Here is a 27,937-nt window from a genome sequence, read left to right as displayed (position 1 = left end):
CTTTCTTTCTTTCTTTCTTTCTTTCTTTCTTTCTTTCTTTCTTTCTTCCTTTCTCTCTTTCTCTCTCTTTCTCTCTCTTTCTCTCTCCCTCTCTCTTTCTCTCTTTCCCTCTTTCTCTATTTCTTTCTTTCTCTCTCTTTCTCTCTTTCTTTTTCCTTCCTTCTTTCCTTCCTTCTTTCGTTAAATTATGTACATAAATTAAATGTACATAGTAAATAACCATTTTCTATGAGATTTGTCTAAGTCCTTGAGTGCAGGGTTTAAGAATGAGAGAGAGGAAGTTAATACTCTCAATTTTCCCCAGCATAAGCTAGGGTGGGGGACAAAGGAACCAATAAGAGAAAGTTCCTGCTATTTTTACAAAACTCTAGAATATAGATTATATTATTATATATCCAGAATATATCTAAAATATAAATATAATACTTAAATATAATCTATACAACTATACTTCCTAGGTAACTTTTTGAATTCAGAAAGAAAAATAGAGCAGTGTGATTAAAAGAGGTAGCATAGTCTCACTTTTGTCTTAACTGGTACTAGATGATTTCTAGCATCACACACATACGCACACACATATACACACTCCTTAAACATCCTTAGGGTCCTCAGAGTTTATATTATTGTTATGACTATGTTATAAACATAATGTATAATCATAATGTCAATACAATCATTATTTGTTATTTCATTTCAACTCAGTAAATATGTATTACTTTTAATCTTTAAGCCTGTGTCTCCTGATCTTGCCCAGGTTGATGTGCAGGGCAGGGCACTACTGTTACTACTACTTTCAACCAGAACAGCCTTGACCTGCTCTGTTTCCAACCTGGGTTAGTTTGCCCCGCCTGAGGCAACTTGGTAGCCCTACTCCTTAGGGGCTCACTATGTTGTGTCTGGTGGACACCTGCCCATCATCTACCAGTCTCAGGGTCCCTGGTAGAAGAGTCTAGAGGTATATTAAATCACCCCTGGCAATTAACCAACAAAAGGTACTATGGTAAGGCTGGAGATACTAAAATAAAAACAGATAACTGCTGGGGGAGATGTCTTAGGAAAGCTTCATTAATTGTTAAGACACCCACATATTTATTGAGAGATTCTTATGGGCTTAGTACTGTTCTAGCCCTTGTGAGACACTGTGTGTGTGTGTGTGTGCGTGCGTGTGTGCACATGTGTGCAGGGGAAGAGAAGGTGTCTAGTTCCATTATTTAATCTGTAGAGGAATCTAATAGTAGGGAAATTCTCTCCACTCACTCCAATAGGCTACTACCTGTAATTTATAATCTTAGAGAGTTGCCTGAGGCACTGAGGGTTAATAAGAGACTTGCCCAGCATTACATAGCTAGTATGTGTCAGAAGAAAGACTCGAATACAGGTTTTCTAGCTCTCAAAAAGAGTATATAAAATAGATCTGGTTGAGACAGTAAGTTCAGCATACTATAAATTAGTCATGGGTCTTTAAAAAAATCTTATTGACACTTAAAAAAACCACATCATTATTACTTCATAATCCTGAGTACCACTATCACTTGTAACATAAATACAGTCAAAACAAAACAAACCAACTCCTTGGGCCATTGGCTCTTTTTGGAAATGTTTATTTTCCCCCCTTTTTTGTAGTAAAACAATCTTCCTTGACTTACAGAAGCCTCAGCTGAATTTCAATTCACCACCAGTAGCCCTTGAATGAAACTTGAATTAAATTCCAGATGAAGTTCTGTATGTAACCACATTACTCAAAGAGTAAAGAAAATCATCAGCTCCCTTCAAAGTGAAACCAGTTTCCCCACAGTCACTTAATAAACTATCTTCCAACATCACTCATCAGCCATAGCTACATGCAGATGACTCCTAAGGAAATCTGTCCTAGTGGATAAAACTCTTTCAGATCTTCTCCATAGATTACTGATATTAATTCAGTTGAGTCTGAGTAGGAGACAAGTTGAGTTGAGGGAAGCAGGGAGGAAGCAAGTCATTTGGGGTGAACACAAGATTAGGAAGCCACAGTGAAGGAACAGGACTGTTAATCCTCATTTTGACTTCTTTGATGATTCTCCCTTTCCATTTAAATTAACAGGAAATTTGTAGCAGTAGCAGTAGAAGAGAAAGTAGAGGAAAAGAGGGAAGAAGAAGTGAGAAGGAGGAGAGGACAGTTTTTGCCAGTGACAAAGGGGAAACTGATGTAAAAAGATAAAACTTGAAAGCACAAGATATTGAAGAAAGGAAATTCCACAGAGCAGCAATGAAGAAGTCATTATAGGGGGGTGGAGGGAAAAGAAATGGAGACTCAGATCTATGACCATGTTTATTGGTGTCCAAAACTCCCCAAATTTCACATAGATATAGATTGTCTGGTTTCTGATGCAGCAAATACTCTGATTAGTCAAGCTAAGGTTTAGATTAAACCTTAAGATTTAATTTTAAGATTTAGAGCTGGAAGGTATCTTGAGGTCATCTAGTCCAACCCTTCATTTTATAGAGGAGGAAATTGAGGATCAAAGAAGTTAAGCAATTTGGTGAAGGTAATATATGAAGAACAAGGTATGTGCTCAGACTCCAATGCCTCTGACGTAACTTTCTATGGTTATGTCAAAATCTGCCAAAGTAGCTGTGACTAAGTTGTCTAAAAAGTCTGGTCAAGCCTGTAAAAAATATAGGCAATTACATAGGCCTTTTAAAAAAGCCAAGCAACTAAGGACATTGTGGTAGAAAGAAAAATCAATTTGTAATAAGGGGGCCTAGGTTTGAATCTTGACTCTGTTTCTTATCATTTGTGTGACTTTGGGCAAGTCACTTTGCTGGATCTCAGTTTTCTCATGTATAATATTAATGAGGTTGGATTAAGGAATTTGTAAGGTTCCTTTCAACATTAAAATCCTGTAAGCATTCCTGCTGATTTTAAATTGAAATGTCAGGGATGACCAGATCTATTCCAATGTGTACTGCTGTTGAGTTGTTTCAGTCATGTTTGACTCCCCATGACTCCATTTGGGGTTTTCTTGGAAAAGATACTGGAGTAGTTTGTCATTCCCTTCTCCGGTTCATTTTACAGATGAGGAAACTGAGGCAAACAGGGTTAAGTGACTTCTCCAAGGTCACACAGGTAGTAAGTATCTGAGGCTGGATTTGAATTCTAATCTTTCTAACTCTGGGCCCAGTGCTCCATTCACTGCACCATCTAGCTATACCCAATGTGTACTAGCAGGAAAAAAAACTCTGATAATCCCAATGCAGCTCTGAGACAAATAATGGCAAACAGTCTGGTTGCTGGACTATGTCTCTCCTTAGAGTGCTCTCCCTCCTTCTCTCTACCTTTTGGATCCCCAATTTCCTCCAAGGCTTGAATCAAGTACTACTTCCTACAAGGGACCTTTTTTGTTTCCCCTGCTTGCTAGAATTCCCCCCATGCAATTAGTTTGTGTGTATATATGTTTTGTCTTTACTAATCTGTATATATGTTATTCTTCTGTTTGTCAACCCAGTAGTTAAGTTCCTCAAGGGCAGGGATTGTTTCTTTTGTCTGTTTTCACATCCCTTGTACCTAGATGACACAGTTTTTTTTTCTTCTAAGGCACTCCTAGTAGGGGAAAAAACAAATAAAACATTCTCTCTATCTCTGCAGATCAGCAGCTGTTTTATAGTTTAGAGTCTTATAGAATTGCCTAGAGCATTGGGAAGAGGAATGACTTCTTTAGTCCCATATAGTCAGTATGACTCAAGTCAGGACTTGAATCCAGGTGCTGGTCTTGATTCCATGATGGGCCATCCATTCACTACCACAGGCTACCTTTCCCTGGTATATAATAGGTGCTTAATAAATGTTTTTTGTATTTAATTGAATTGAGGTAGATCCAAGTTGTATGCTATAGAAAGGAGATGGAGTTAGGACCTACAAACTAAGATAGAAAATCCTTTTTTAGTTTCCTGGGATTACAGACATCGAGACTCTGGCTGCTTATTGGTGTTGTGTCAGCCAGAGGAGCAGAGGTCACATTTATACAATGAAAGACAGCACATTGGAAAGGGATCAGTTTAATTTTGATGACTGAACCATATTGACTGCACCATTGAATTATGTGCAGTCATTCACTAAAATGGCTGAGGAAAAGCTACAATCTTATGCTATTTTCACATAGAGTCAGTGGCCGAGTCACACCCTCTTTGAACTTTAGTTTCCTCATCTGTCTACATAAGCATTGTCTCATTGTGGATTATTATTATTGTTTTCGAGAGGCAGTGTGGTATAGTGGTTAAAGAGCTGGCCTGGAGTCAGGAAGGCCTCAGTTCAAGCCTACCTCTGACACATATTGGCTATGTGATGTCTTACTGTCTCAAGTAACTCTCTTAAGAGTTGGGAGTAAATGTCAATGTAGTGACAGCTAGGTGGCACAGTGAATAGAGCACTGGCCCTGGAGTCAGGAGGACATGAGTTCAAATTGAACTTGACACTTACTAGCTGTGTGACCTTGGGCAAGTCACTTAGCCCCAAATGCCTCGCCTTCCCCCTTAAAAAAAATGTCAATCTACATTGGTCTTCCTTACCAGAAACTCCCTATGCTGATGAATCATAAGTCCAGTCAAAATATTTTTTTTGGTATTATTGTCATTTACTCTGCCAGGGAAGGGATGAAAAATTAAGAGCTTTTGTTAGAGGAAATCCTTGAACTTCTCTGGAGAGACGGATTACATCAATTCCAAGGGTCACTCTTTTTAACACAATAGGAAAAAAAACTCCTAAAAACAATTTTCCAGGAGTAGGCAAAGGCAAAGGCAGACTATAGAGTGAGGGGGTAGGGCTCCATGGGGCCACTGAATCAAACTAGGTACAGAAGATTTATTCTGAATTAGTTAGCTGTAACCCCGGACAGCTCTGAAATTGGCAGGAGCATGCCAGCCATTCATTCCGTTGTGAAGTAAGGAAATATATCTTTGCTCCTTTCTGTTGTCCTTTGTCATATAATTCAGTTCAATTCAGCTCCAATTCAAATCAGCATGGTTTAATGGAAAGAACACTGGACTTGGAGCCAGGAGTGATGTGTGTTTGAACTTTGCCTTTAGATTTTATTAGCTATGTGCCCATGGACATTCCACTTAATTCTTCTGAGATTCCGTTTTCTCATATATAAATGGGAACAACAATGACAACTGTAGTATATACCTTTTGTGACTCTTGTGAGGATGACATAATGCCATGCATTTTAAAAAACTCTGCAAATCTCAAAGTGTTCTGTTAGTGTCAATTAGGAATAGAGCTGATGAATCAAAAGAATTATGGGCATATGGCAGAATAAGGCAGGCAAGTTCCTGGCTCTCTCAAATTTCCCCACAAATAACTTAAAATAATGCCTCCAAGTAAATTTTAGAGCAGCAGAAATAATTGAAAGTTGGTATCAAGCAGTGGTCCAGCTTAAGACAATTTGGGGGTATATTGGGAAAGATCTGACTGAAAATGGCTGATCAGGAGAAAACTGTGGGGGCCCCCCACTGTGGATACAGAGGCCCAGGAACACTGACCAGGGTCTGGGCTGTTGTTGTGGTCAAGAAGGCATGAGCACACACTGGTGAATACAGTCACAGAAGTGTGGGAGCCCTGTTGGTTGTGGTTATTCGAAGGAGAACAGAGTCCTTGGTTTTGGTTCCAGGGCAGAGGGATGAGTTGAAACCTGTGGCTGTGGTGTGGTGCATTTTAGAGCATCTGCAATGGCTGAAGTTCTAGAACTAGAAGGTAAAATAGAAATTGAAAAAACTCCACTGATCACTACCTGAAAGAGATCCCAAGATGAAAACTCACAGGAACATTATAGTTAAGTTTTCAAAGCTCCTAGGTCAAGGAGGAAATATTGCAAGCAACTAGAAAGAAACAATTTAAATATTATGGAGTTAAAGTCAGGATGGCATAAGATTTAGCAGCTTCTACACTAAACGACCTAAGGATATGGAATGTAATATTTTGAAGAGCAAAGGATCTAGGTTTGTAGTAAAAAATAACATACCCAGAAAAGCTGAGTGTAATCCTGCAAGGGAAAAGTGGATATTTAATATACTAAAGGATTTTCAGGCATTCCTGAATACAAGACCAGAACTGAACAGAAAATTTGACTTACAAGAATCAGGAGTAACATAAGAAGGTAAACATGAAAGATTAATTATAAAGGATTTAATAAGGTTAAATTCTTTGCTTCTTATATGGGAAAACAACATAACTCTTCAGAGTGTTATCATTACTACAGTAGTTCAAAACAGAATACATAGATAAAAGGGTTGGGGTTTAGTTGATTAAGATGGCATGATCCTAAAAAATAAAGTTGGTTAGGGAGAAGTAAAAATGGATCAAATTATCTCATACAAAAGAGGCATTAATGGAAGTACTATTACAGTGAAGAGAAGGAGAGAGTGGAGGGTGGGTAGTTTGAGAACCTTATTTTCGTCGGAATTGGGTCAAAGAGGGAATAACATATAACATTAGGAGGGTATAAAAGTCTTCTTAACTTACAGAGAAATGGGGATAAGAGGGAATAGAATAAGGAAAGGACTCTTAGAAGGGTTTGCTGACTAGGGAGGCAGGAGTCAGAAATAAATTAAATTTCTGAAGAGGGATAGGTTAAAAAGAGGGACAGGGAAGGATAAATAGTGAGGAAAAATAAGATGGAGGGAAATACACAGCTAATAATTATTATTATTTAAAATGCGAATGACATGAACTCATCCATAAAATAGAAACAGTAGAATAGATAAAAAAAACCAGAACCCAGCAATATGTTGTTTACAAAAAAATCCACATTTTAAAATGAGAGACAAACACAGAGTAAAAATAAAAGGCTGGATTAGAATTTATTATTCTTTAGCTGATGTAAAAAAGCAAGGGTAGTGATCATGATCTCAAAGTTAAAGCTAATATAGCTATAATTAAAAGAAATAAGCAGGGAAACTACATTATGTTAAAAGGTACCATTGATAGAGAAGTAATATGATACTAAACACATATGCACCAAATGCTACAGAATTCACATTTTAATAGGGAAAGGTAAATGAATGAACAGGTGGAAATAACAAAACTATAACAGTGGGGGATTTCAACTGTTTCCTCTCAAAACTAGATAAATTTAGCCAAAAAATGAATAAGAAAGTAGTCAAGGAAATTAACAGAATCTTAGACAAGCTAGATATGATAGACATTTGGAGAGAACTAAATGGGAATAAAAAGGAATATACCTTTTTTCATAGTATGTGGCACCTTTCAAAAAACTGACCATATATCAGTCCATAAGAACTTTATAGTTTTCTGCAGAAAAGCAGAAATATTAAATGGATCATTTTTGGATTATAATGTAATAAAAATCACACTTAATGAAGTACCATCGCAGCACATTAAACATTATTTGGAGATTAGATAACCTAATCTTAAAGAATGAGTGGGCTAAAGAACAAGTAATAGAAACAATAAATAATTTTATTAAAGAGGATGACAATAATGAGACAACATATCAAAATTTATGGAATGCAGTAAAAGCAGTAATCAGAAGAAAATTTCTACCTCTAAATGCTTATACAATAAGGAAAGAACAGATCAATGAAATGGGTATATAATTTTAAAAAGTTAAAAAAAAAGAACAAATTAAACCCCTCAATTAAACATCAAATTGGAAATCCTGAAAATTAAAGGTGAGATTAACAAAACTGAATGTAAGAAAACTATTAAATTAATAAATAAAACTAGGAGTTGATTTTATGAAAAAACTAATAAACTAGGTAAACCCCTGGTTAATAGGCTAAAAAAGAGAAGAACACCAAATTACTAGTATCAAAAATGAAAAGAATGAATGCACTAAGAAGGTGAAATTAAAACAATCACTAGGAGTTATTTTGCCTAATTATATGCCAATAAATTTAATGGTTTAAGTGAAATGGAAGAAGACTTTAAAAAAACACAAAATGGATTAACTAGAATTAAACTGGATTAGACAGATTAACAGAAGAGGAAATAGAATGTCTAAATAAACCTATTTTAGAAAAAAAAATTGAACAGGCCACAAATGAGCTTTTAAGATAAAAGCATAAGGACTAGATGGATTTACAAGTGAATTCTACCAAACATTTAAAGATCAACTAATTCCAGTATTAAATAAATTATTTTGAATAATAAACAGAGGAATACTACCAAACTTCTTTTATGAAATAAATTTGGTGCTGATACCTAAACTAAGAAGGGCAAAACCAGAGAAAGAAAATTATAGATCAATTTCACTAATGAATATTGATGCAAAAATCCTAAATAAATACTAGCTAGGAGACTATGACAATATATCACGAAGATTATACATTATGACCAAGTGGGATTTATATTAATATTGCAGGGCTGGTTCAATATAAGGAAAACTATAAACATAATTGGCTCTATAAATAACAAAAATGTCAAAATCATATGATTTTGATAAAATACAATGCTTATTCCTATTAAAAGTACACGAGAGCATAGGTATAAATGGATTTTTCCTAAAAATGGCAAGAAGTATTTACCTAAAACCACCAGCAAGCTTATTTATAATGGGGATAAGCTAGAAGTCTTTCTAGTCAGATCAGGAGTGAAATAGGGATGCTCTTTTTCACCAATAATATTCAATATTGTACTAGAAATGACAGCAATAGCAATAAAAGAAGAAAACGAAATTGAAGGAACCAGAATGGGCAATGAGGTAACAAAACTATTTGTTTATGCAGACAGTATGATATGTTTGGAAATCCCAGATTCAACTAAAAAGTTATTTGGCAAAGTGGAAGGATATCAGATAAACCCACTCAAATCATTAGCATGTTTATATATTACCCTATATGAAGAGATAGTAGGAAATAATTCATTTAAAATAACTGTAGGCAATATAAAATATCTGAGGATATACCTGCCAAGACAAACCCAGGAACTATATAGACATAATTGTAAGATACTTTTTATTCAAATAAAATCAGATTTAAATAAGTGGAAAAGTATTAGCTGTTCATGGGGATGGGGCTAAACCAATAATAAAAGTAATAATTCTACTTAAATTAATTTACTTATTCAGTGCCATCCCATCTAAATTACCAAAAAATTTTGTTGAGCTAGGAAAATAAAAACAAAAATCATTTGGAAGAACAAAAGGCAAAGAATATCAAAGGAATTAATGACAAAATGTGAAGGAAGAAGGTCTAGAAATGCCAGATTTTTAATTATATTAAAAGGCAGTAATTAACAAAACTATTTCATGCTGCCTAAGAAATAAAATGGTGGATCAGTGAAATAGAGGAGATGTACAATACACAGAAGGAAATGATTGTAATCACCTGATGTTTGATAAATGAAAAGATTTATGTAAAGATAAATGCAAAGATTTCAGCATATATAGAATTCACTGTTTGGTAAAAAATTGTTGAGAAAACTAGAAAGCAGTCTGGTATAAACTAGCTATAAACCAATATCTTATACCATGTACCAAGATAAGGTCAAAATGGATACATGACCTAGAAATTAAGGGAAATAGCATAAGTAAATTAGAAGAACATGGAACATATTACCTATAAGATTTATGGATGGGAGAAGAATTTATGAATAAACTAGAGATTATGAGCATTGTGAGATGTAAAATGGATAATTTAAATTACATTAAATAAAAAAATTTTGTACAAATATCATCAATGTGGCCAAGATTAGGAAAGTAGAAAACTAAAAAGAAAAATTTATAGTTTCTCAGATAAAGGCCTCATATCTCAAATATTCAGAAAACTTTGTGAAATTTATAAGAATGAGTCATTCCCCAATTGATAAATGGATATGAGCAAGCAGTTTTTAGAGGAAGAAATCAAAGCTATATAGTCTATATATAGTTTATACAGTCTAATGCTCTAAATCATTATTGAGTATAGAAATGCAAATTAAAACAACTCTGAGATACCATCTCATACCTATCAGACTGGCTGTAATGATAGAAGTGGGGTATTGACAAATATTATAGGGGATGTGGAAAAACTGGGACACATACACTGTTGGTGAAATTGTAAACTGATCCAAACACTTTGGTACTTTGGGGAGCAATATAGAATAATGACCAAAGAGTTATAAAGCTGTGAATACCCTTTGACCTATCAATACCACTATTAGGTCTGTTTTTCAAGGTGATCAGGGAAAAAGAAAAAGAACCTATATGTTCTAAAATATATATAGCAACTTTCTTTGTGATGGCAAAGAACTAGAAATCAAGGGGTTGTTTACAATTGGGGAATGGCTGGATAAGTTGTGGTATATGATTGTGATGGAATACTACTATGCTATAATAAATGACTAGCAGTTTGATTTTAGGAAAGCATGGAAAGAATTACATGAAATAATGGAAAGTGAAACAAGCAGAACCAAGAGAATGTTGTATATGATAACAGCAATATTGTTTGAAGAGTGATTTTGAATGACAAAGCTATTCTGAGTTATATGAATATTCTAATCAACTTTAAAGGTCCTGTGAAGGAAGATGCTATCTACCTCTAGTGAAAGAACTGATGTATAGAACTATGTATTGGATAGTTTCTTATACATATATATTAATGCATGTGTGTGTTTGTGTAAAATGTTGGCCTTTTCTAGTGCAAAGCTGAGAGGAAGGGAACCAGCTTGGAACTCAAATGTAACAAAAAATAAAATAAATATAATAAAAAGGAATAAGGCGTCATCTTAGGGAACTCCCAGGTAAGCCAACTACCTCTACAAATACAAGTTGGCACCTTCTCTACAATTTAGTCTTAGAGAGTTGTCTGGACTCTAGAGCATGGAGAAGTGATTTTCTCAGGATCATACAGTCAGAACATATCAGGACTTGAGTTCAGGTCTTGTCTTCAAGATAGGTTCTCTATCCATTATACTAGTAGTGTCAAAGTCAAATAGAAATGGGGGCCACTGAACAAAAGGATACATCCATAAGGATTACCATGGGCTGACATATTGACTTATTATTAAAATGTAGTATTATCTATGTTTTATTGTATTTTTATTTATTTTGTTAACTATTTCCCAATTATATTTTAATCTGGTTCAACAGCACTCTGGATTGTTGTGAGCCGCATGTGGCCCAGAGGCCACATGTTTGACACCTCTGCATTATGACCCATTGCTTTTTGAGTTGGTTAATATTAATGCATTTAATTCAAATGTATTGATCACCTGTGTTTTCACTTCCTCTGTCTGCTTTGGTACTTATAACAGCAAGCACCCTAGCATACCCAGCATGACTGCTAGCACAGGTTCTTTGATCTGCTTTTCTAAAGGAAAGTAACTCAAAAGAGGCTAGCAATCTTACTTTAATCAAATGTATATATCATTCACTTAGTTCAGGGGAAAAAGTCAGCACCCTGAACTTCAGAAAATACAAACAGAAATTATAAGCAGACAAAAAATACAGACAGAGAAAATAACACAATTCAACATACCAACAGACAGAGCTTCTAGCTGTCTGACCATTAAATACATACCTGGTTAGTTATCATAGAGAGAATCACTGACATCTGGGTTTTCAAAGCTGGGGTCTCAATGGCTACCCAGAGTCTTGTCTGGTCAAATTGCACAACTCTTCCCATAAGTGAGCCCCAAAGCAAAACCTCACCTCAGAATATATATATATATATATATATATATATATATATATACACTCTTCTTCAGAGTCAGAGGACATCACAACCTTCATGACCCACTACCTAATTACAAAGTAATAAAAGGTGTGGGCCTTCTTTTTTTTTTAAGCAATTGGGGTTAAGTAACTTGCTCAAGGTTACACGGCCAGTTATTTCTGGGTGTGGTGCTGAGTGTCTGAGCCTGGGATTCGATCTCCAGGTCGTCCCAACACTGGAACCGGTGCTCTTACTCCCTGAGCCACCTGGCCGCCCCAGGTGTGGGCCTTCTTGAAAAACAAGCCTCTCCTAAGCAAGCTTCTCTTGTTGGGCTCCAAGTGAGGCCCATTAAGGGGCAGGGAAGATCTTCAAACTCCCTTACCATTACAGTAGTCCACAATTCTCTGTGTTCACCTTGACCCTTTATGCTTTCCAGGGAGCTAAAAAGTCCACTACTATGCACTCTGCTTCTCCCTGTTTCTGCCCCTGTTCTCTAGTCATCATTGTTGTTCATCCTTTGTTCTTGAAAGGGACCAGCTACATCAGAAGGGTAATGTTTTAACTTGCAAGTGAATTGGATTTAAGTGAAGCAGAGCTGTGCAAGTCATTAGCCTCACTCTCTCAGAGCTCTTTCCTCTTCATTGTCCCATTTTCCTACAGCCCTATTTTTGTTGGCTATGTATATAGCAAAGGGCTAATAGATATACAAAGTGCTTTCAATATGTTAGCTAATATTATCCTTCTCAAGTAAAATAATGCCTTTGTCCAGTTATAATGTATATCCCTCTTTCTCAAGACCTCTAAGAAGTATTTGGACTTTTCATTTACCTGGAACTAACATTAGTCATTTAACAAAGAAGAAAACTGAGACTCAGAAATTTTGTGATTGCTTAATGTCACATGGGTAGCTGAGATTAGAACCCTGGCCTCCTTACTCTTGGTCCAACTCTTTTTCTACTCTGTCACAAACTGCTGTACCAGTTGTTCTAGAGAATTTGAATTTTATGTCTAATCATGAATTAAAAGGCCTTGTCTTAGACAAAAAACCCCAACAAAACAGATAGAAACCAGGTGTGGATGAGTTGCTTATTTTTGTTTTTTTTAAGATGGAGAACAGTACTTATTGGCATCTCAGGAAAATAAAAATTTCTTTTAAGCAAGGACAGTTTTGCTTTTGTCTTACATTTTCCAGCTCCTATTCAGTACCTGGCACATAAGAATAAAAATAGCAGCTAACACTTGGGGCAGTGAGGTAGCACAATGGATAGAGCTCTGGGCTTAGAGATGGGAAGATCGGAGTTCAAATCCAGCCTCAAACACTTACCAGCTGTGTGACCCTGGGCAAGTCACATAAACCTGTTTGCCTCCGTTTACGCATCTGTAAAATGAGCTGGAAAAGGAAACAGCAAACCACTCCAGTATCTTTGCCAAGAAAACACCAATTAGGGTCACAAAGTGTCTGATATGACTGAACAACAGCAACATTTATGTAGTGTTTTTAGGTTTGCAATGTATTTTGCACATATCATTTCATTTGTCATTTACAACAACCCTGTGAAATAGGTGTTATTGTCCCCATTTTACAGGTGAGGAAATTGATGTTGAGAGAAGTTAAATGACTTGTACAAGGTCACTTAGCAAGTAAGCGTATCAAGAGAGATTCTAATCCAGGTCTTCCTCCCTCTGAGTCCATTGAACTTTCTTCTGCCCCATGTGAATAGAAAGAATTGAATGAATAGAATTGAAATGGCTCCAGTTGAAATGGAGGTACTCTGAGATTGTGGTTCAGGTAATCTAGCAACCCAACAAGGTCTTTTTTTCTTTACTTTTCAGGTTTAATTTGACTCTATGGCCTTGAATTTACCTTTCACAATGAATCTCTCTGACACCTTTGATGTTACTCAGAAAAGCTTAGCTTTTGTCAGTGCTGAGGTTTACTTCATTAGCTCTCAAAGCAGATGCCCCAAATTGGCAGATTGGAAGCCGATCTGCTTCCTGTTGGTGCCCTGGTGCCTCCCACACATCCCGTTTCTTCCATGTTGCAACTTGTTTCCTAGTTAAGAAGAAATTGTTTTTCCCCCAACCTGGACTCTCACTTGGGGTGAAGAATGTGGGGAGATAATATGGATGTTTGCATGTGCATGCATGTGTGTGTGTGTGTGTGTGTGTGTGTGTGTGTGTGTTTAGGTGGAATGGAGTGGGTCAGATGGTTGTGATGCGATGATAATACCACCACTTTATTGCTAGAATGAGGTCAAGAAATTAACTTGGCATTTCCTAATCTTTTCCAAGGTGAGCTATTCTTTAATTTTTCTCCTGAAAGACCTTTAGATTACCAAGAGGAGAAATCTTAATTTTGAGTGTTTTATACTCTAAGTTACCCTGCCCTGAAATTAATATCACTTTATATCATCTTCCTTCTCATCCCGGCATGTACAATGCTCCCCTGTTGCCCACTCCCTAATATATCTGGCTTTTATTAAATGAGACTGTGGCAAAAATGGAGCAAGTTAGAAAGACCTGGATTCCAGTACTGCTTCTGATATAAACTGACTACCTGACCCTGGACGAGTCACCTCTCAGTGCAACCATAAGGGCAGCCATAAGACTTCCAGAACAATTGTCCTTTGGCAATTTGAGAAGGGAATTTTCTTACTGGGAGATCTCCACACCAGTGAAATCAGGTCAGGACAAAAAAAAAAGATCAGTAATCGTTGGTTCTTAGACAAGCTGGACAACAGAAACAAACCACAACCCAGTGCTAATTAGTTCTTACAGTTCTGCCTTTTTTAACTAATCAAAATCTGTATTCCTTACAAATGCCATTTAATGAGTCGTTCTCTTTTTTGTTTATTATAAAGTTTCATTTTCCTTTTCCTCTTCATGCATTTACCCAGCCTGTTCCTCCTTGCTTATATACTACTCCTTAGGACACCTTCCTTAAACTCCTCTTGGATAAGCCTGAATGGAAAGCAAATGCAAGGAAACTTAGGTTTGACCTATTTCTGGGCCTGCAGTGATAGAAACCTTTCCCCTACTGCTTCAGAGCATGTATGGATTTCCTCTGGTTACTTCTCAATGGCTTTGATGACTTAGGAATTCATGCTGTGTGATGTCTTTTAATTATATACTGAGTGAGAACTCCTTGGACATATTGAAAGAATGATGCTCAGCCCTGAGGCCTCCTTATCCTGCTCATTTCAGAGTGTAAGGCTGCCTCTGTGAGCTACAGGGAGGCCTAGGTGCATGTGTAGAGGGTGTCCCCACCCTGTTGAAAGTCATGAGCTCAGACAGGGCCTCATATTGGTTTGTTCTTTCCTTTGGTATAGATCCTTGTGAGATCTCAAAAGGCAGCTGGAGTTCTTCCCTTCTCAGGTACCTGAGCAGAAGGGTAACAGCTACCAGAGAAATTGTGGTAGCAATAGAAGTAGCATCAAACAGACCTAAAGGGAAAGAAGTAGCCCAAAAGAAAGCGATAACTCGAAGGAAAGAACCCATTTGATATTGACTGGACTATTTTCAGTGGATATAAAAATGTCACATGGTTAATTAATAGCCCTTGCAAAGGAAAATGTTTGCAAATGTCCTAATTAAGCTTGAAAATTAGCCATCCAACTGACTGTACTAGTAGTGACAAATTACCACATTTTCTGTGATTCTCAATTCTTCATTATGTAGCCCTTTTCTGTGTGGGAATAAAATTACCTGTTCTAAATCAGGTTCATGTTGTATATTAGATAATTCCTTTATTTCCCCCCTTTAGGGGGGTCAGGGAGACCTGAGACTAGGGCCAAGAGTAAAGGTGGGGATGGGCTGAAGCCCAGGAGATCCTAATTCCCTTATTGAGAAAACAGGTAATCTCAGAGCAAAGGACTTAGGGCAAATTGCCAGGGCAAAACAAGCATAAGGAGAGGAGTGGGTGAAGTTGATTAATTCGTTAAATTAATTAACTCATTTATAATTTTAGAATCCTTAGCTTCTTTCAAAGTTCAGCTCCAGCACCACCTCCTCCATTTTAGTGGCAAAGAGAGGACCTTACTTCACACCCATAATATCATTGTACCATACTATCTCATCTCAACTCCAACTCAAGCTTGGAGAATGAATCACCTTTAAAATATTACCCACAAATGTTTATTCAGCCCTTGCTTAAACACTTCTAGTAAAAGGAATTCACAATTTCGGAAAGCAACCCATTTGCTTTTCAGAAAGATTTAATTGTCAGGAAATTCTTGAAATCAAGCTGAAATCTGCCTTCCTGTTACTTCCATTCAACTTCTAATCCTTTCCTTGTTCAGAACTCGCTATGTGAGAGGATGTTATAGTTAATTATAGGACTGTCAAGATCCAGTTTCTATAGGTTGTTCTAGCACATGATTATCCATTTCTTCACTGAAGTCCTTTTCTAATGCTGTGTCATGGCATGGAGCTGACCCTGGATTCTCCAAGATGTACCAAGGGAGTAAAAACTCCACTTTCTTACTTAGAGCATTTAGCTTTTTAGAATGGACTAGAAGTCTGCCATGCCAGGATTAGCAGGCTAAGTTTGGACAGGTGCATCTCTTGGTTGACTTTTGAGTGTCACATTTTTCACCCACAAACATTTTCTAAAATGTACTTAAATATTGATTAGTTTTCAATATTTACTTTAATAAGATTTTGAGTTCAAAATTTTTCTCCCCTCTCTCTCCTCCCTGCCCTAAGATGGCATGCAATCTGATATAGGTTCTAAATGTACAATCATATTAAGCATATTTCCACATTAGTCATGTTGTGAAAGAAGAATCAGAACAAAAGGGAAAAACCATGGGAAAGAAAAATAACAACAACAAAAAAAAGAGAAAATAGTCTGCTTTGGTCTGTATTCAGACTCCATAGTTCTTTCTCTGGATGTGGATAGCATTTTTCCATCGTGAGTCTTTTGGAATTGTCTTAGATCATTGCATTGCTAAGTCAATCATAGTTGACCATTGCATAATATTACTCTTATTGGATACAATGTTCTCCTGGTTTTGCTTACTTTACTTAGCATCAGTTCATGCAACTCTTTCCAGGTTTTTCTGAAATTTGTCTGCTCATCATTTCTTATAGCACAGTAGTATTCCATTATATTTATATACCACAATTTCTTCATCCATTCTCCAGTATGGGCATCTCCTCAATTTCAAATTCTTTGCCAGCACAAAAAGAGCGGCTATAAATATTTTTGTACATGAGCCACAAATTTTTTTGACAACCATTTATTAAATGATAAGGGGTCATGATCTTTGATGGAGGAAATCCTCATAGTAAAAAAACATGAGTCCTTGTACTATTGAAGTTGTTATCTATGATTATTATCATCTTTAGTAGTAGTAGCTACAGCAACTCTTAAAATTAGTAGTTCTTATTATATACAGATATAGATATTGAATATATAATTTTTAAATTTGTGTTACCTATCACGTTTTATTTGTAGTAATTACCAACAAGAATTTATTAATTGCCTATTATTACATTATTAATTGCCTAGTATGTATTCTACTATGAGCTGGGGATACAGTGATAGAAAATGGGACAATCCGTGATCTCAAATGTTCTAGAGATGTACATCGATACAGAATAAACACGTGCAGAACAAATACAAGATAAATAAAAGTAGTTAGTGAGGGATGACACTAGTGCTCATGGCGATCAGAGTAGTAATAATATTTTATTTGAACTGTAAGACTCAGATAAGATCATGTATATAAAGCATCTTACAAACTATAAAATAATAATAATACTATAGCATTTATATAGTGCTTTAAGGTTTGCAAAGTGCTTTACACACATCTCATTTTATCTTCACAATAACCCTGGGAGTTAGGTGCTATTATTTCCTTTTACAGCTAAGGAAACTGAGGCACAGAGAAGTTGAGTGAGTTATCACTATATTACACAATATTATTTTATGTCATATATGTGAACTATCACACATCACATGTTATATAGTGCTTTATGGCTTATAAAATAGTTTATGTACCTTATTCCATTTGATCCTCAGAGCAACTCAAAGAGATTATTATATTAGCACAGATTGTTTTAGTAGATTAGCTGGTAATCTCCCAGCAGTAAGGTCTAAAATGAATGGGAAATTGGCCAGGTGAATTATTTTTGGAAGAGAAATAGTTGACAGTGTGTGAAATCACACATGGGACAATACCAGGAAAGGTAAAACACCTAGTAATCATGGGGGGCCAAGGAACACGATAGTCTCTTGTATTCTATTCTTCAGCTGGCCATTCCTAGAAACTTTAAAGTCCATAAATTCTCAGAGCCAGAAGGAGAATTAGAGATCATTTAGTATAGGGGTTCTTAGCCTGAGGTCTGTGAATTTACAACATTATTCTGAGAAAGGGTCCAAAGGTTTTACCAGACTGTCAAAGGGATCCATGACACAGAATGTTAAAATTCTTTGTTCCATCTCCTTTCTGTCTCCTCCTCCTCTTCCTCCTCCTCCTTTTCCATCTTACAAATCCATAAAGTGAGACCCACTCATATCAAGTGACTTGCTCCAGACAACTCTCTTCCCTTTCCCTCAGCTTTGCCCTGACCCTGGGCATTCCCAGTGACAAAACCTTGGTGCTTTAAGGGATACTTTGGCAAGACTCAGAGCATTCTTCTCTGGGCACAGCGAGGCTCTTCCCAATTCCCCTAATTTGCATTTCATGTTGCTCTTTGTGTGGCTTTCAGTTATGTGATGAGGCAGCAGTGAAACCCCAAAGACAGTTTAGTGTTTCCCCTCAAGCTAGCCCAGGATTTGACCTCAAAAAAAGGAGTGGAAAAAAAAGAAATGGAGCCTCCAGCTACCTACTTCTTAGGAAACAGAAGTCATATGAGAGCTTCTCACCAGATTGCTAAGAGGTTCATTGAGCTTGAGTGGAAAAAAAGAAACAAAAACAAAAATGTAGTGATGATCAGTAACAGAGAATAATGGACTAGATATTTGGAGACCAAGGCTCTAGTCTGAGTTCTGCTATTAATTAATCACTAAACATTTATTAAACATCTACCACATGACATGAACTGAACCAAGACTTAGGATACAAAGAAAAAATAAAACAGACCTTGTCCTCAAGGCATTTCCATTCTTTCAGGGAAAACAGTAGGTATATGACTTTGGGCAAGTCATGTCCTTTGAAAAGAGGAAATTGGACGGGATGAACTCTAAGGCCTCTTCCAGCTATAAGATTGTAATCTTTGATTAAAGGATTAACCATTTGGGAACAGTCATCCTGATATTTAGGTCATTGATACCTTGAATATCTGTGATATACCCTAGGCAGAATTTAAGCTTCATGAGGCCAGAGGCTGTTCTTCATGCCTTGTATAGTGCCTTGCATATAGTAGGCATTTACTAAATGTTTATTGGATTAGATTTAAGGGAATACATGGCAAGGTGGTGATTGAACTTGAAAGGGGGCACAATATTGGTGAATTTTTTCACCATTCACATTCACCACTTTGTGCCACTGAAAGTTGGTAAGTGTCCATCACTGGTATGCTTACTAACAGTTACCAATACCTGTTCTTATAGAGTAGCTTTTAAAAAAAGTTTGTGTATTTGTATATATGTACATGTGTGCACAATAAATATATACACATATATGCATACACATGTCTATACATATGTATGTGTGTATATGACACATGTCTTTATATGTATATACACACATCGCTATATGTCTATATGTGTCTCTAAAAACTTACATATATGTGTAAACACATTACTGAAAACATTACATTAATGTTTCTACATATAACCTGTATTATTTTAGGTGTACGTCTACATACATATATATGTATGCATATATAAAATTCTCTGATTCCTGTCACAAACTCTGTGGAGTTTCTATGGCAATGTTAGAATTGAACGTGAGTCAGATAATTCACATTCAGATAGCAAATTACAATCTGAAAACTGCTTGCTTCTCAATGGCTTTGTGAGGTAAATTGTACAGGAGGCAACATTATCTCCATTTAATAGATGAAAAAAACAGACTCAGAGAGAGACTAAATGACTTGACTAAGATTATGAAACTAGTAAGTAAGGGAAATTTGAACCCAGGCCTTCTGAATTCACTGTATTATACTGATGTGTCCAATAAGCACCATCACAAAGAAGAGTTTTGTAGAAATAGTTGTTTGACAGCTTCTAGATGATCACAGGTTAATTGTGGAGAAGAGGATTGTAGAAATCATTGGTAGTGTCCAATTCCGTGGTGCTTTTTAGGATAATAGATTTAGAGGTCAAATGGGTGTTAAAAATCATCTAATACAGGGGTGGGGAAGCTGTGGCCTCGAGGCCCCATGTGGCCTTCCAGAAAATACCACACTTAAGGATCTAGAAGGCCACATGTATCCTCAAAGTCGAAGGTTCCCCACCCCTGATCTAATCCAACTCCTTCATTTAACGGATGGGAAAATTGAGACTCAGGTGTTCAGAATTGCCCAAGATTGCAACAGGCACTATATGGAGTAGCTGGTATTTGAGCACAGGTTCTGTGACTTCAAATCTACCACTCTTCATTGTACCTGAAGCACCAATTTATAATCTGAATCCAACAGACTTTTTCAGGCTTATTGGAATGCAATGTAATAGAAAAACATTTTTATTAAGTGCTTACTGTATGCCAGACACAGTGCTAAACACTGGGGATACTCACTGAACAGGATAGTTTTTGCCCTCAGGGAGTTCACATTCTAGTTAGGAAAGACAACACACACAGAAAGGTTTAGCTGAAGATCAGATGGAAATGCCTAGGAGTCTGGAGGATGTAGCAGTCTGATAAATGGCAAGGCCCAGTGTGTTCTATTCTTACCAGAAGGAATGGAGTAGGCAACTTTTTTTTTTTTAAAGCAATCGGGGTAAACAAAAAGGAACTTGCTCAAGGTTACACGGCCAGTTATTTCTGGGTATGGTGCTGAGTATCTGAGCCCAGATTTGATCCAGGTCATCCCGACACTGGAGCTGGTGCTCTCACTCACTGAGCCACCTGGCCACCCCTAAGCAATTGGGGTTAAGTAACTTGCTCAAGGTTACACGGCCAGGTGTTTCTGGGTGGGTGCTAAGTGTCTGAGCCCGGGATTCGATCTCCAGGTCTTCTCAACACTGGAGCCGGTGCTCTTACTCGCTGTGCTACCTGGCCGCCCCTGGAGTAGGCAACTTTTTAATCAATCAAGGTATATAAAAACAGTCATATCCACAATCTATAATTATTGGGAAGGGGGCGGAATTGAGGATTGGAATGGAGTGGGATTATCATTTACTATCCTGATTTACCTTGGTAGAGTGTCCTCACCAGGGAGTTTTCTTTACCAACAAAATCACAGGTACAATCCCTATCACTTTACTGATATACTCAACATTTCAGTAAAACTGGCCCACTCACTTGTCCTCATATGCATGAAATAATGCTAACCGATACCACTACAAATCTAACAGGTCTCCCACTGCATCAAGGTCATCATTACCATGTTTCCCCGATAATAAGACACTGTCTTATTATTTTTTTTTTGGAAAGAAAAACACCAGAGGGCTTATTTTCAGGGGAGGGCTTATGTTGTCCTGCCTCAGCTCTCCTCCGCGGCACTGCTCTCAATGGCGCCAGCAAGCAAATCACTGGGGAAGAACAGGATGACGCACTCACTGCTGCAGCTCTGATTGGATGCAGCTTGGAGCACGGCGTGCATTTCACGGGGGAGGGGGGGGATGGTGCATACAGAGGGTACTGTAATGTGGCATGTAGCGCAGGGGATCACCTTCACTACAGTAGCAATCTCAATAGGGCTTATTTTCGGGGGAGGGCTTATTTTAGAGGAATCTTACACAGTAGGGGAGGGCTTATTTTCGGGATAGGTCTTATTATCGGGGAAACACGGTATACTCCCTTATCAATTAGCTATCCCACTCTCCATGGCTGATGTTACAACGCTTTTTGCCTCTCTTTAAAGTCTCCAGTGGCATATTCTTTGCCCCACCCCCTCAGCTGAGGATTTTGCCTCATACATCATAGAAAAAAATGAAGCCATTTGCCTGTCCCCTTTCTTTCCTCCTCATCTCAAATTGTTCAGACACGTTCCTCTAATATCTCCTCCACTTCTATACTATCTCTTCCCTCACTGGTCATGCCAAGACTAAGCCCTCTACATGCACCTTTGATCCTAAATCCTGCCTTTGTTAGTTCTTCATCCACATGCCCTCTAACCATGTGTTCCCTAAACTTCTAAACTGGGACCCCTTCCTTTTTGGTTGTATACTTAGTTGGTGATTTCATTGACTCCCATAGGTTCAGCTATCACCCCTATGAATATCATTCCCAGATCAATATTTCTAGCCTTACTTTCTTCATTTATAATCATACATTGCCAACTACTTCCTGGACATCTCAAACTAAAAGTTGCATAGTTAAGTCAACAAATATTTATTACTATATGCTTAGTAAATGTCAGGCACTGTGCTAAGTGCTGGTGATACAAAAGACAGTCCTTTCCCTCAAAGGAGCTTACATTCTAATAAGGAAGACAATTTATAAAAGTTCATAAAAAAGGCTTCTCAGATATAACACATCCAAAATATTTATCTTTCCCTCTAAATCCTCCTCCAATATGAACTTCCTTAGTACTATTTGAGGGCACCCTTCAATTCACCAAGACCCAACATCTCAGTGTCATTCTTAACTTCTAAGTGTCTCTCTACAAATCTAATTCATCACCAAATCTTATAATTTCTAATGTCAAATTTCTAATCTATGATCCCTTTTCTCCACTTTTGTAGTCACTACCCTGGTACATGCCTCCCACCTGAATTCCTGCAATTGTTTTCTAACTGATCTCCCTGCCTCGTCTTTCCCCATTCCAATGCATTTTCCAGTCAGCTTCCAAGATGACTTTTCTAAAGCATAGGTATGACTATGTTAACTTCTTCCCCCTCACCCCTTAGCAATGAACTCCAGTAGCTACATATTACCTCTAGGGTAAAATATAAAATTCCTCTATCATTTAAAGCTCTTTGTAACCTGTATCCTTCCTACTTTACCAGGATTCTTACACTTTATTCTCTTCCATACACTATGATCCAACCATGTTTGTTTATTTGTAGTTTCTTAAGCACTACTCTCCATCTCCTTTCTTCATGCCTTTGCATTGCCTGAATATTTTGCTTCCTCACCACTGCCTCTGTTTCCTAGGCTTCCTTCAAGACTCAGTTCAAATTTCACCTTCTTTAGGAGGTCTTTCCTGGTTGCCTTCTCCTTATAGATTGATGGAGATAATCTTTATATGTCTTATACGTACCTGGTTGTTCACGTCCCCACCATTAGAATGTACGCTCTTTGCCATTCCACAATTGATAAATGGTCAAAGGGTATGAATAAGCACTTTTCAGAGGAAGAAATCCAATCTATCAATAGCCATGTGAAAAAATGCTCTAAATTGCTTATAATTAGAGAAATGAAAATTAAAACAACTCTAAGGAACCAGCTTATGCCCATTATATGGCTAAGCTGACCAAAAGGAAAATGACAAATGTGGGAGGGGCTGTGGGGAAACAAGTACTTAAATGCACTGTTGGTAGCACTGTGAATTGGTCAAACCATTTTGAAAAGTAATTTGGAACTATGCTAAAAAAAAAAAAAGCTATTAAACTATGCATACACATTAATACAGCAATACCACTACTAGGTCTATACCCCAAAGAGATCCAAGTAAGAGGAAAAGGACAATATGTACAAAAGTTTTATAGCAGCTTTTTTGTGGTCGTAAAGAATTAGAGAATGAGAGGATGAACATCAATTGGGGAATGACCGAACAAGTTATGGTATATGAATATCATGGAAAACGAATGCACTGTAAGTAATAATAAAAAGGATGGCTTGAGAAAAACCTGGGGAGACATATATAAACTGCTGCAAAGTGAAGTGAACAGAACAATTCATACAATAACAAGGATGTTGTAAAGATAACCAACTTTGAAAGACAGTAACTCTGATCAACACCGTGACTAACCACCATTCCAAAGGATGCATGATGAAACATGCTATTAACCTCCAGATGAGGAGTTTATGTTTCCAGAGTGCAAATTGAAGCATATTTTCTTTTCTTTTCTCTTTTGGATATGACTAATGCAAGAGTTCACATAACTGTAAACATTTGTAATGGGAAAAATGAACATCCTGACAAGAAAAAAAATAATGTTTTTCTACTTTTTGTATTTTCAGTTCTTAGCATAATGCATGGCATGTAGTAAACGTCTAATATTAATAAGATTTAGCATTTATGCATCATTTTAAGGTTTGCAAAATGCTTTACAAATATTATTCTCACAACAACCCTGGTGGGGGGTGCTATTGTTACTCCCATTTTACAGAGGGAGTTTAGGCAGGAAAAAATTAAGTGACTTGCCCAGGGTCACACAGTTAGGAAGTGTCTGAGGTGGTATTTAAATTGAGACCTTTCTGACTCTAGGTCCAGGCCTCTATTTACTACTTCACCCGACTGTCTGATAAATGCCTATTGATCGACTGTAGAGCAAGTGGAGGGAAGTAATATATGATAAAATTGGAAAAGTGAATTGGTTCAGGTGGCAAAGGTCTTTAAATGCCAAACAGAAAAATTTATAATTTATTCCAGGGGTAAGGGGAAGCTATTGATGTTTATTGAGTAGGCGAGAGACATTGTCTGAGCTACACTTTAAGAAAATCACTTTGTTCATTATGTGGAAGAGCAATTAGAAGTGGGAGAGACTTGAGACTGGGATGGGAGGGGGAAACTAGAAATCAACTCCAATAGTCTCTAAATGAAATTTCTAGAGGGCCTAAACTAGGATGGTGGCTGTGTGAGTATAGAGAGAAGGGGATAAGTGTAAACAATGGTGTGGAGAAACAAACAAAATTTGGCAGCTTATTAGATAAGTAGGCTGGAGGAGATTGAGAAGCTTAGAATCATCCCAAGATTAAAAAATAAAAATGAAAAAATATTATAAATCACTAATAACTAGAGAAAAGCAAATTAAAACAACTCTGAGGTACTGCCTTTTACCCATCAAATTGCCTAAATTGCCAAAAAAGGAAAATGATAAATGCTTGAGGGGCTGTGGGGAAAATAAATACTTGAATACACTGTTTGTGGAGTTGTGAAAGCTTGGTCTATTGGAAAAATGGTGGTGTCCTTGACAGAACATGTAAAGTTATGATGGAGAATAAGTTTGGAAATAAAGATTATGAATTCTGTGTAGAACATGTCGGGTCTGAATGAGATGCCTTCAAGAAAGCCATTTCAAAATCTCTAATAGGAAGCTGATAGAACTGGATGTCAAGAGGGAGACTAGGGTAGGATAAATAGAATAAGGCATCATATGCATAAGGATGATGATTAAATCCTGGAGAGTTGATGACATAATCAAGTGAGGAAGAGTAGAGAAAGAAAAGGGCTGAGGTCAGAGCCTTGAGGTACTTATAAACTTATAGACTAAGTTTAGGGTCATGATATGAATAATGGGCGGCAAGGGAAGACCAAAGAGTGCCCAGAGAGGTAGGAGAAGCAAGAAACTATAAGAAGGTGGTCAACATTTTCAGATACTCACAGAAAAGGAAATTGAGGCTCAGAGGGAGGTTGTGACTCTCAAAATCATATAGCTAGATAGCGACAGAGTTGAGAACTATATGTCAGGTCTCTTGGTTCCTAGACCACTAAGGCATAATAGCTCACATCAGGACCTTTAAAAAAAAACAACGAATTTTTGCTACTAGGAAGGGTGCTAGGTGCCAAGGAATGGCCAGTGGGCACATAAAGGGGAGGTTTCAATCTTTGCTGATTCCACAATTTTGCTTCCAAATAGTCCTGCACAGGGTGATTGGAATGAAAGTGGGGAACAAGAAGGAATGTGATGGAGGAGAAGGATGAATAAAAGAGGAAGGGGCAGGGAAAGTCATTATCCATTCTTCCTACTTTCTACCTCCCCCCCAACTTTCTATCTTCCAAAATTCCTTTTTGCTGTCAAAGTTCCTTCTAATCACCCCAGGCTTGCTACCTCAGTGTCATCCCTGATGCCTTACTCTCACTAACCCCACCTATCCGATACATTGCCCAATCTTGTAGTTTCTACCTTCACAACATTTCTCCTTTATATCCTCTTCTTTCTAGTCACATGGCTACCACCCTGGTTCAGGCCCTCATCACTTCATGCCTCAGCTATTTCAATAGCCTTAACAAGCCTATCTTAAGTTTCTCCCTACTCCAATTTCTCCTCCACTCTGCTGTCAAAGTGATTTTTTTAAAAGAATAGGTGTAAACACGCCACACCCCTACTCAATAAACTCCAGTGCCTCCCTATTACCCCCAGAATCAAATATAAAATCTTGGTTGACATTTAAAGTTCTTCGTAACCTGACTTCTTTCTAGCCTTCCAGTTTTCCTGCTGTTTACTCCCACTCACTCTTTAGTCTTGCTACACAGGCCTTGTGACTTTTCACATAGGAAAAGTCTATTTCCTGTCTCTGTGGTCTTGTACTCAGTCTCCATAGCTGGAATGATGTCTCCTCAGCTTTGTCTCTTAATTTTTCTGGCTATCTTCAAGAATCAGCTCAAATTTCAACTGCTGCAGGGGTCTTTTCCCACTCCCCTCAACTCCTGGTGCCTTATCCTATGAGGTTACCTTCTATCTTCTCTGTATGCAACCCCTGTCCCAGAGTGCATTGGTATGAGAATATCTTCTCATTAGTGGAGATGATAAATGCCCTGCCCTGCATGAGGGGCAGAATGGAGTGGGTGAGAGCGAGAGAGTTCCAGCCTTCTTGGAGTTTTGAGTCACTTTGGGTGCTTCTGGCTGGAAGAGGCTATGTCTGGGAAGACATGGGAGGAGTAGGCAGTCTCTGTCATATGCCTATCCCTAGCTTACCACTCTAGAGATTTTGGGAAGTTTGCTCTTAGGTGAGATCTGTAACTTTCTCTTTGTTGATCTGATTTGCTTCTCTACCAATGGGAGAGCTCCTTTCCTTTATATTGTGTGGGCTCAGCCTTAGCAAGCTCCAGGCCTTCTTGAGTGTGGAACACAGAAGCAAAGGAAGATAACAGTGCTAAGCTGTGGTCACAGAACCAGAGACAATCAGCAGGATACTACAAGACCCAATACCTGCACACTTTGACCATCCATTCAGTCTGTGCAGAGGCTGAGACACAAGAGGTTCCAGGGAATACCACAGGAACCTCAGCTGTTCACCCTTGGTGCTGGATCTTGAGAAATTTGACATTCGCGACTCCCCAGGACTATATGAGGTGAAGGATAAGTTGAGGATAGAACTCAGCAAGTAGACAGATGTGTTTGCATTGCATGAATGGGATGTGGAATGTGCATGAAGTGCAACCCACAGAATCCAGATCACTGATTCCAGACCATTCAGAGAAGGATCTAGAAGAATTCCTCTGTCTATGATAGATCTCAGAAACCATCTCAAAGGCATTTTGGTTAAAGGCATCGTCACAAAATCTAACAGCCCCTATGCATTACCCATAATGATGGTACCTAAGAAAAATGGAGGGATACAGATGGACGTGTGTTGATTACTAAACTTTGAAAAAAAAAGGACTAAAGTGGACCACATACTATGCCATGCATTCAAGATGTTCTGGATTATCTACAAGATAGACAATGATTCTCAGTTTTGGATTCATGTAGTGTATATGAATAGATTCCTATGTCTGGGGAAGATAAGGGAAAAAAAAAACTACTTTCATCTATCCGGGGTTTTACAAGTTAGTGTATCAATAGAAGGATAACCCACAAATTAGACCTAGAGAGTGGGAGGGGCCTTATCAGGACTATTCACCACAACCATCTCTTGTCCATAGGAAATCTATTTAGGCTTTCTAGTGAGCAGGTAGAAGGAACTGATGAACGCTTTTCTAGGAAAAGGCTGAGAGAAAGACCATCCATCAGCTGTTCTTTCTGACCCAGATATGGGCCCTGAAAAATGATGTATCCGGAGAAGGAAACTCTATGTATTATTTCAGAGTGGGAGGACTGAACCGACCCAAAACTATTACAGAGACTACTAGTGTACTCATACAACCCACAGAGCTTGAAATATTGATAGCCTATCTGGAATGGTTATCAGCCCAGGTGTAGATAAACAAGTTTGTGAGGACCCTGATGGGAAGGCCATACTAGCTGTTAGCCCTGGTGTGAAAGGGGAGAGATCAGTCAGAGCACTAGACCTGTTAGACCAGTCACTAGGCTAAGCTATGATGTTACAGGCAAACCCAAATATACAGTTACACGTCTCTAGGTGAC

General features: G+C 37.7%; 1 pseudogene; it reads right to left on the bottom strand.

The window, feature by feature from the left end:
- LOC138172863 (signal peptidase complex subunit 2 pseudogene) overlaps nt 1-26,897 on the bottom strand; it is a 48,894-nt pseudogene extending 21,997 nt beyond the window's left edge.
- Nucleotides 26,898-27,937: the final 1,040 nt, after the last annotated feature.

This window comes from Petaurus breviceps, unplaced genomic scaffold (assembly GCF_028583685.1).
Source record: "Petaurus breviceps papuanus isolate PSGF00001 unplaced genomic scaffold, PetGlider_PUasm1.0 551, whole genome shotgun sequence".
Lineage (NCBI taxonomy): Eukaryota > Metazoa > Chordata > Mammalia > Diprotodontia > Petauridae > Petaurus > Petaurus breviceps.
The sequence above is the reverse complement of the archived record's forward strand: the minus strand, read 5'-3'. Positions and strand labels throughout refer to the sequence as shown.